This window comes from Balaenoptera ricei, chromosome 19 (genome assembly GCF_028023285.1).
Source record: "Balaenoptera ricei isolate mBalRic1 chromosome 19, mBalRic1.hap2, whole genome shotgun sequence".
Taxonomy (NCBI): Eukaryota; Metazoa; Chordata; class Mammalia; order Artiodactyla; family Balaenopteridae; genus Balaenoptera; species Balaenoptera ricei.
The window spans coordinates 27,116,594-27,126,315 of NC_082657.1; positions in this window are offsets into that span (position 1 = coordinate 27,116,594).

Here is a 9,722-nt window from a genome sequence, read left to right on the forward strand (position 1 = left end):
CAGTGGTAACTTTTTTTTGTCACACAGTTTCTGAAATAAAAAATGCATTGGGTCCAGTTACACTAGACTCCTTATGAGGTTAGGTCCAATAAAAAAAAAAAAAAACACTTTTACAACTCTAGTGAAACTGGACATTTGTTTTTGGTGCAGGTCTATCTTGACCTGCTGGCACCAGTTAGGAACCGGTATTTGGGCTTGGTATTTACATGGGGTTGTGTCCTCTCCCCAAAGGAACTCTGTGGACCTTTTTCCCTTTATGGTTAAAGTAAGCCGCTATTTGCCATTTCCGCCTTAAAACTTTAAAACAAAATGCTCCCAGTCGTTTGAGCCAGCATCATGATACACTTTGAGTGACAAAGCCCCACTCCAGGAATTAGAGTGTATATGTGAGGATTCTTTTGGTTGTACATGACAGAAAACCAAATCTGAGAAGTCAAGAGGAACTGGATAAGTCAAACCTACCTTCCCCAGGCTCCCTTGCAGCTATGTGTGGCCATAAATTTAATGCGACATCATAAATAGTGTCACGTGGCAGCTTCTGGGAACTTTCCTTAGGAGAAACCTGCCCTGTGTCCCTTTTCTTCCTTGTCCTGTCCTCTAACTGCTTGGAATGCATGGGTGACAACTGAGCCATGGCAACAAGTGTTTCTTGTGCAGAAACACTGTGTAAGATTTTGCTATTATTTTTGTTGTTATTACTCCACCCTAATCCTAATGACATAATCTTTGGGGCTTTCAGAATCATTTGCCTGGAATTTAGCTTGATCATCTCATCTTTGTTACCTACCAGGGCAGCTTAATAAGTGTTGGCAACAGTCATAGAAATGCTAACAGCTCCTGTCGTGCATCTAGCACTGGCTGAGTAGCTGTGTGTCAGGCACAGTGCTTGGTGATGGGGAACCAGCAGTGAGTAAGACGTGATCTCATGGTTTATAAGGTTGATGATGCTTATGCTGATAAGAGTGGGAGAAGTAACCGTGATACACTGTTGATAGGAGTGTGAGTCTGTACCATTTTTTTGGGAGGGCATTTTGGCACGGTCAACATTAAATATACACATGCCTACTTTAAAACTGCAGTAACTGGGACTTCACTGGTGGCGCAGTGAATAAGACTCCACACTCCCAGTGCAGGGGACCGGGGTTCGATACCTGGTCAGGGAACTAGATCCCACATGTATGCCGCAACTAAGAGTTCCCATGCCACAAGTAAGGAGCCCACGTGCCACAAATAAGGAGCTAGTGAGTCGCATCTAAGGAGCCTGCCTGCCACAACTGAGACCTGATGCAACTAAATAAATAAATAAATATTTAAAAAGGAAAAAAAAAAACTACAGTAATCAAGACAGTATGGTATTACTTTAAGGAGAGACAAAAATAAAGAAACAAATAGAGTCCAGAAATAGAACCACATACATTTATCACTTTGGCATAAAAGAGACCACACACACACATACCTACATATGTATCTTTGACACATCTGTATTGACAAAATGATTTTTGACAAGCATGCTAAAGCAATCCAGCAGGAAAGGAAAGTCTCTTCAACAAATGGTGCTGCAACACCTGGGTATCCATATGGGGAAACAAATGAACTTCAACTCCTACCTCACACATATGCAAAATTTGGGGTGGATCATAGACCTAAATTTAAGAGCGACAACGATAAATCTTCTAGAGGAAAAACATAAGAGAAAAATCTTTGAGACTTATGATGTAAATATTTCTTAGGACAAAAAGGCACAAATCTTAAAACAAAAAAAAAATTGATAAATTGAACCACATCAAAGTTAAGAGCTTCTGCTCTCTAAAAGGACATGATTAGGAAATTAAAAGACAAGCCACATACTGGGAGAAAACATTTTCAGAACATAAATCTCATAAAAGTCTTGTAACAAGAGTATATAAAGAACTTCAAAAGTCAGTAAGACAAACAACCCAATTAAAAAACAGAGGTGGGATGAATTGGGAGATTGGGATTGACATATATACACTATTATGTATAAAATAGATAACTAATGAGAACCTATTGTATAGCACAGGGAACTCTACTTGGTGCTCTGTGGAGACATAAATGGGAAGGAAATCCAAAAATGAGGGGATATATGTATACATATGGCTGATTCACTTTGCTGTGCAGCAGAAACTGACACAGCAGTATAAAGCAACTATACGCCAATAAAAAAAAAAAATTTGTTTTTAAATGGGAAAGACTTGAACAGACACTTCACAAAAGAAGATATACAAATGGCCAATGAGCACATGGGAAGTTGCCCAACATCATCAGTGACTGAAAGGAATGCGAATTAAAAGCACTGAGATGTCACTAGAGTGACTAAACTGAAGAAGATTGACAATGCCAAACGCTGAAGGCGTGGAACAACCAAAATCTCGGGGGTGATGCAATCACTTTGGAAGACTGGTGGCTTCTTACAAAGTCAAACATACATCTACTTAGTGACCCAGTAATTCCGCTTCTAGCTAGGTGTTTCCCTAAGAAAAATAAAAACACATGTCCACAGAGGCCTTGTCTGCGAAGGCTCTGTTTGGGAACCCCTCTCTGCGCTGTGGTCTGGAATCTCTCACGAGGCAGAAAGCTGGGGACATCCTAGGGCTCCCTTCATTTGGTCCCCATCTCTGAGGGAACACTGTCTTGTGTTGACTGTTGTCCGTTGTCTGAAAAATATTGTTTCCTGTGTTTCTTCCACTCAGTTTTTAGTTTTTTAAGGTGGTTGCATAAATCCAGTGCCCGTTACTCCATCATAGCCTGGAGCAAAATTTTCCTGTTCCATGTCTTCATAGGGCTGTGTGCTACACTGTTATATTCATCTGTCAAAAATTATAGAACTGTCCACTTAGGATTTGTGTATTTCACTGTAAGTAAATTATAACTCAACAGACTTTACTTCGGTTGGGGAGGGAATACATGTATCCCTTGATCCAGAAATTTCACCTCTAGGAATTTATCCTAGAACGTTTTCCCACTTGTGAAAGATGTGTTTGTGTGTATATATATACATGAAATAAAATTTATATTTTAAGGCAGGACAAGAAAAAATTAAAGATAAACTTCTCTCTCTGTGTTTGTTTGGGCCGCCTTCCCCCCTCCCTAATGTGCCGTGTGCATCTACATTACATTAACCAGAGCGCCTCAAAGATGGGAGTCCCTGCTCAACCATAAACATAGTTATTTTTTTCTTTCTTCGGACGCTAGCAGTGTAAATTTTTAAAAGAATAATGTTCTTTCCCAGCTCTGTAGGGGTCATGATGACTTGCTTCTCGCTTTGTACGTGCTTACCTGGACTATGTAACCTTGGTGAACTTTATGTAAAGTATCAGTATGTCATTTTCATGTACGATCTTTTGTCTCAGAAATGTATATGACTATGCCTTCAACTTCTTTTTTTTTTTTTTTTAATTTATTTTTTTTTTTTATATTTATTTTTGGCTGTGTTGGGTCTTCGTTTCTGTGAGAGGGCTTTCTCTAGTTGCAGCAAGTGGGGGCCACTCTTCATCGTGGTGCGCGGGCCTCTCACTATCGCGGCCTCTCTTGTTGCGGAGCACAGGCTCCAGACGCGCAGGCTCAGTAGTTGTGGCTCACGGGCCCAGTTGCTCCGCGGCATGTGGGATCTTCCCAGACCAGGGCTCGAACCCGTGTCCCCTGCATTGGCAGGCAGATTCTCAACCGCTGTGCCACCAGGGAAGCCCGCCTTCAACTTCTAATAGGCATTCTCAGAGCTTTCTGAGAATCTGCTTCCCGAGTTATAATCCTCAGTTTGGCTTGAATAAAATGCCCTTTGTTTCTTCTTAACTTGACAGTTAATTGAATTTTCGTTGACAGTATTCAAGGATGTTCTTGGCAGCGTTGTTGGCCATAGCAAAAGAGGGGGAAAACCTACATATCCATTAATGAGGGATTGGTGTACCCCTCCAAACGAACACCATGCAACTGTTAATCCAGATTAGTACATCTGTATCTACTGACATGAAAAGTCATCCAAGATCCACTATCAAATTGAAGCTGCAATTGCAATTGCCACACGTAGTGCAGTGGTGGACATCTCAGTATTGTCTGATCTGACTCACCCTCTCCTGGGAATGTTCTCCCCCCCACGTCAGGGGCTGCCTCACTCTAAGGTGAGTCTGCACCCCCTGGACTGCGGCTGGATCAGTAAGTCCATTCCCAGGATTGTCTAACTTGAAACATAGAGTCTAATTCTCGAAAGGCTAAATTATTTTTAAAAAATGAAACTCAAGCCCCAGAGAAACACATGGATCTTGTCTCATGGAGGAAAGCGGTCTTCAATGAGACAACAGAACTGACATTCAGAGAGGATCAGAGATGAGAGTCCACGGCCCAAAGGCCTTCATGGGTTTTGCCTTGAATTTCTTCAGTTGTTTTCAAAGTTCCCAGCCACATCCCCGCCGTTCCTGTGGCTTGGTTATCTGATTTATTGGATCCTAAGTGCCAATAAATTCTCCTTTCGGCCATGTTAGCCGGAGTTAAGTTCCTGTTGCTGCAGACAAAGCGTATGTTAGTATATGCATAAGGAAAATTGAGGGGAAAAAAAGTTTTATATATATATATATATCTGGTCTATAGATGCTCAAACTGCTCAGCTTGATTTTTAATAAAGGGAACTGGGAGGAGGAAATGGTGTGACCACAGCTATCCACAGCTGTTGCTGGGTTTATCAGAGCAGTAAGTGAGGCTGGGGCTAGTTTCGCTTAAAGGTAGAAATGTGGATTTCGAGTGGGGAGTGGGGGTCTCCTGGGTAACCTTGAGATAGCTCTGTTCCTGACTGGTATTTGATTATGGAAATCAGTCTCTCTCACTTGCTCTGTCTCTGTCTCTTTCAGTCTCTGTGTCTCTGTCTCTCTCTTAAAGACAAAGGATTTTCCCTCATAATGTTGTTCTGCCCTAAAATACTTAAGCTGACAAATCCTTAAGAAGAATTCTTAAGAATCATTAAGCTGCTAAAAAGTTGCAAGCCCTTACTTGTCTTTAGAGCTTTGCTGGATTCAATCGCTTAATGTAATCTGTGTTCCTGGGAAAAAAATGTGTAAATCAAAGGATTTTTAATTTCTTTTTGAATTTTATTTTATTTTTTAAACAGCAAGTTCTTATTAGTTAACTATTTTATACATATTAGTGTTATATATGTCAATCCCAATCTCCCAATTCATCCCACCACCACCACCACCGCCCCCCCCTGCCCCCCCGCTTTCCCTCCCTTGGTGTTCATACATTTGTTCTCTACATCTGTGTCTCTATTTCTGCCTGGTAGACAGAATGGTTCACCTGTACCACTTTTCTAGATTTCACATATATGCGTTAATATACGATATTTGTTTTTCTCTTTCTGACTTACTTCACTCTGTATGACAGTCTCTAGGTCCATCCACATCTCTACAAATGACCCAATTTCATTCCTTTTATGGCTGAGTAATCCATTGTATATATGTACCACATCTTCTTGATCCATTCGTCTGTGGATGGGCATTTAGGTTGCTTCCATGACCTGGCTATTGTAAATAGAGCTGCAATGAACATTGGGGTGCATGTCTTTTTGAATTATGGTTTTCTCAGGGTATATGCCCAGTAGGGGGATTGCTGGGTCATATGGTAATTCTATTTTTAGTTTTTTAAGGACCCTCCATACTGTTCTCCATAGTGGCTGTATCAATTTACATTCCCACCAACGGTGCAAGAGGGTTCCCTTTTCTCCACACCCTCTCCAACATTTGTTGTTTGTAGGTTTTCTGATGATGCCCATTCTAACCAGTGTGAGGTGATACCTCATTGTAGTTTTTTTTTTCTTTTTTTTTTAAAGGATATTTATTTTACTTTTTTTTTTTAAAGGAATTCCTTTATTTTTATTATTTATTTATTTATTTATTTATTTTTGGCTGTGTTGGGTCTTCGTTTCTGTGAGAGGGCTTTCTCTAGTTGCGGCGAGTGGGGTGCCACTCTTCATCACGGTGCACTGGCCTCTCATTATCGCGGCCTCTCTTGTTGCAGAGCACAGGCTCCAGACGCGCAGGCTCAGTTGTTGTGACTCGCGGGCCTAATTGCTCCGCGGCATGTGGGATCTTCCCAGACCAGGGCTCGAACCCGTGTCCCCTGCATTGGCAGGCAGATTCTCAACCACTGCGCCACCAGGGAAGCCCTCATTGTAGTTTTGATTTGCATTTCTGTAATAATTAGTGATGTTAAGCAGGTTTTCATGTGCCTCTTGGCCATCTGTATGTCTTCTTTGGAGAAATGTCTATTTAGGTCTTCTGCCCATTTTTTGATTAGGTTGTTTGTTTTTTTAATATTGAGCTGCATGAGCTGTTTATGTATTTTGGAGACTAATCCTTTGTCCATTGATTCATTTGCAAATATTTTCTCCTATTCTGAGGGCTGTCTTTTCATCTTGTTTATAGTTTCCTTTGCTGTGCAAAAGCTTTTAAGTTTCATTAGGTCCCATTTGTTTATTTTTGTTTTTATTTCCATTACTCTAGGAGGTGGATCAAAAAAGACCTTGCTGTGATTTATGTCAAAGAGTGTCCTTCCTATGTTCCTCTAAGAGTTTTATAGTGTCTGGTCTCACATTTAGGTCTCTAATCCATTTTGAGTTTATTTTTGTGTATGGTGTTAGGGAGTGTTCTAATTTCATTCTTTTACATGTAGCTGTCCAGTTTTCCCAGCACCACTTATTGAAGAGACTGTCTTTTCTCCATTATATATCCTTGACTCCTTTGTCATAGGTTAGCTGACCATAGGTGTGTGGTTTTATCTCTGGGCTTTCTATGCTCTTCCATTGATCTAAATTTCTGTTTTTGTGCCAGTACCATATTGTCTTGATTACTGTAGCTTTGTAGTATAGTCTGAAGTCAGGGAGTCTGATTCCTCCAGCTCCGTTTTTTCCCCTTAAGATTGCTTTGGCTATTCAGGGTCTTTTTGTCTCCATACAAATTTTAAGATTTTTTGTTCTAGTTCTGCAAAAAATGCCATTGGTAATTTGATAGGGATTGCATTGAATCTGTAGATTGCTTTGGGTAGTATAGTCATTTTCACAATATTGATTCTTCCAATCCAAGAACATGGTACATCTCTCCATCTGTTTGCATCATCTTTGATATCTTTTATCAGTGTCTTATAGTTTTCTGAGTACAGGTCTTTTACCTCCTTAGGTAGGTTTTTTCCTAGGTATTTTATTCTTTTTGTTGCAATGGTGAATGGGATTGTTTCCTTAATTTCTCTTTCTGATCTTTCATTGTTAGTGCATAGGAATGCAAGAGATTTCTGTGCATTAATTTTGTATCCTGCAACTTTACCAAATTCGTTAAATTAGCTCTTGTAGTTTTCTGGTGGCATCTCTAGGATTTTCTATGTACAGTATCATGTCATCTGCAAACAGTGACAGTTTTACTTCTTTTTCAATTTGTATTCCTTTTATTTCTTTTTCTTCTCTGATTGCTGTGTCTAGGACTTCCAAAACTATGTTGAATAATAGTGGTGAGAGTGGACATCCTTGTCTTGTTCCTGATCTTAGAGGAAATTCTTTCAGTTTTTCACCATTGAGAATGATGTTTGCTGTGGGTTTGTCGTATATGGCCTTTATTATGTTGAGGTAGTCTCCCTCTATGCCCACTTTCTGGAGAGTTTTCATCATACATGGGTATTGAATTTTGTCAAAAGCTTTTGCTGCATCTACTGAGATGATCATATGGTTTTTATTCTTCAATTTGTTAATATGGTGTATCATGTTTATTGATTTGCATATATTGAAGAATCTTTGCATCGCTGGGATAAGTCCCACTTGATCATGGTGTATGAGCCTTTTTATTTTTTTTTAATTTATTTATTTATTTTTGGCTGTGTTGGGTCTTCGTTTCTGTGTGAGGGCTTTCTCTAGTTGCGGCAAGCGGGGGCCACTCTTCATCGCGGTGCAAGGGCCTCTCACTGTCGCGGCCTCTCCCATTGCAGAGCACAGGCTCCAGACGCGCAGGCTCAGTAGTTGTGGCTCACAGGCTTAGTTGCTCCGCGGCATGTGGGATCTTCCCAGACCAGGGCTCGAACCCGTGTCCCCTGCATTGGCAGGCAGATTCTTAACCATTGCGCCACCAGGGAAGCCCCTGAGCCTTTTAATGTGTTGTTGGAATCTGTTTGCTAGTATTTTGTTGAGGATTTTTGCACCTATATTCATCAGTGGTATTGGTCTGTAATTTTCTTTTTTTGTAGCATCTTTGTCAGGTTTTGGTATCAGGGTGATGGTGGCCTTGTAGGATGAGTTTGGGAGTGTTCCTTCCTCTGCAATTTTTTGGAAGAGTTTGAGAAGGATGGGTGTTAGCTCTTCTCTAAATGTTTGATAGAATTCACCTGTGAAGCCATCTGGTCCTGGACTTTTGTTTGTTGGAAGATTTTTAATCACAGTTTCAATTTCATTACTTGTGATTGGTCTGTTCATATTTTCTATTTCTTTCTGGTTCAGTCTTGGAAAGTTATACCTAAGAATTTGTCCATTTCTTCCAGGTTGTCCATTTTACTTGCATAGAGTTGCTTGTAGTAGTCTCTTATGATGCTTTGTATTTCTGCAGTGTCTGTTGTAACTTCTCCTTTTTCATTTCTAATTTTAATGATTTGAGTCCTCTCCCTCCTTTTCTTGATGAGTCTGGTTAAAAGTTTTGTTTATCTTTTCAAAGAAGCACCTTTTAGTTTTATTGATCTTTACTATTGTTTTCTTTGTTTCTATTTCATTTATTTCTGCTCTGATTTTCTTTTTATAAATTTATTTATTTATTTATGGCTGCGTTGGGTCTTCATTGCTGCGCATGGGCTTTCTCTAGTTGCAGCAAGTAGGGCTACTCTTTGTTGTAGTGTGCAGGCTTCTCATTGTGGTGGCTTCTTTTGTTGCAGAGCACGGGCTCTAGGCATGTGGGCTTCAGTAGTTGTGGTTCATGGGCTCTAGAGCACAGGCTCAGTAGTTATGGCACATGGGCTTAGTTGCTCTGTGGTATGTGGGATCTTCCCAGACCAGGGCTTGAACCTGTGTCCCCTGCATTGGCAGGCGGATTCTTAACCACTGCACCACCAGGGAAGTCCTCTGCTCTGACCTTTATGATTTCTTTCCGTCTACTAACTTTGGGTTTTGTTTGTTTTTCTTTCTCTAGTTCCCTTAGGTGTAAGGTTAGATTGTTTATTTGAGGTTTTTCTTGTTTCTTGAGGTAGGATTGTATTGCTATAAACTTCCCTCTTATCTTTTGCTGCATCTCATAGGTTTTGGATCATCGTGTTTTCATTGTCATTTGTCTCTAGGTATTTTTTGATTTCTTCAGTGATCTCTTGGTTATTTAGTAACGTATTGTTTAGCCTCCATGTGTTTGTGTTTTTTATGTTTTTTTCCCTGTAATTGATTTCTAATCTCACAGCGTTGTGGTCGGAAAAGATGCTTGATATGATTTCAACTTTCCTAAATTTACCAAGGCTTGATTTGTGACCCAAGATGTGATCTATCCTTGGAAATGTTCCGTGTGCACTTGAGAAGAAAGTGTACTCTGCTGTTTTCAGAAGGAATGTCCTATAAATATCAATTAAATCTATCTGGTGTACTGTGTCATTTAAAGCTTGTGTTTCCTTATTAATTTTCTATCTGGATGATCTGTCTATTGCTGTAAGTGTGGTATTAAAGTCCCCCACTATTGTTGTGTTATGGTCGATTTCCTCTTTTATAGCTG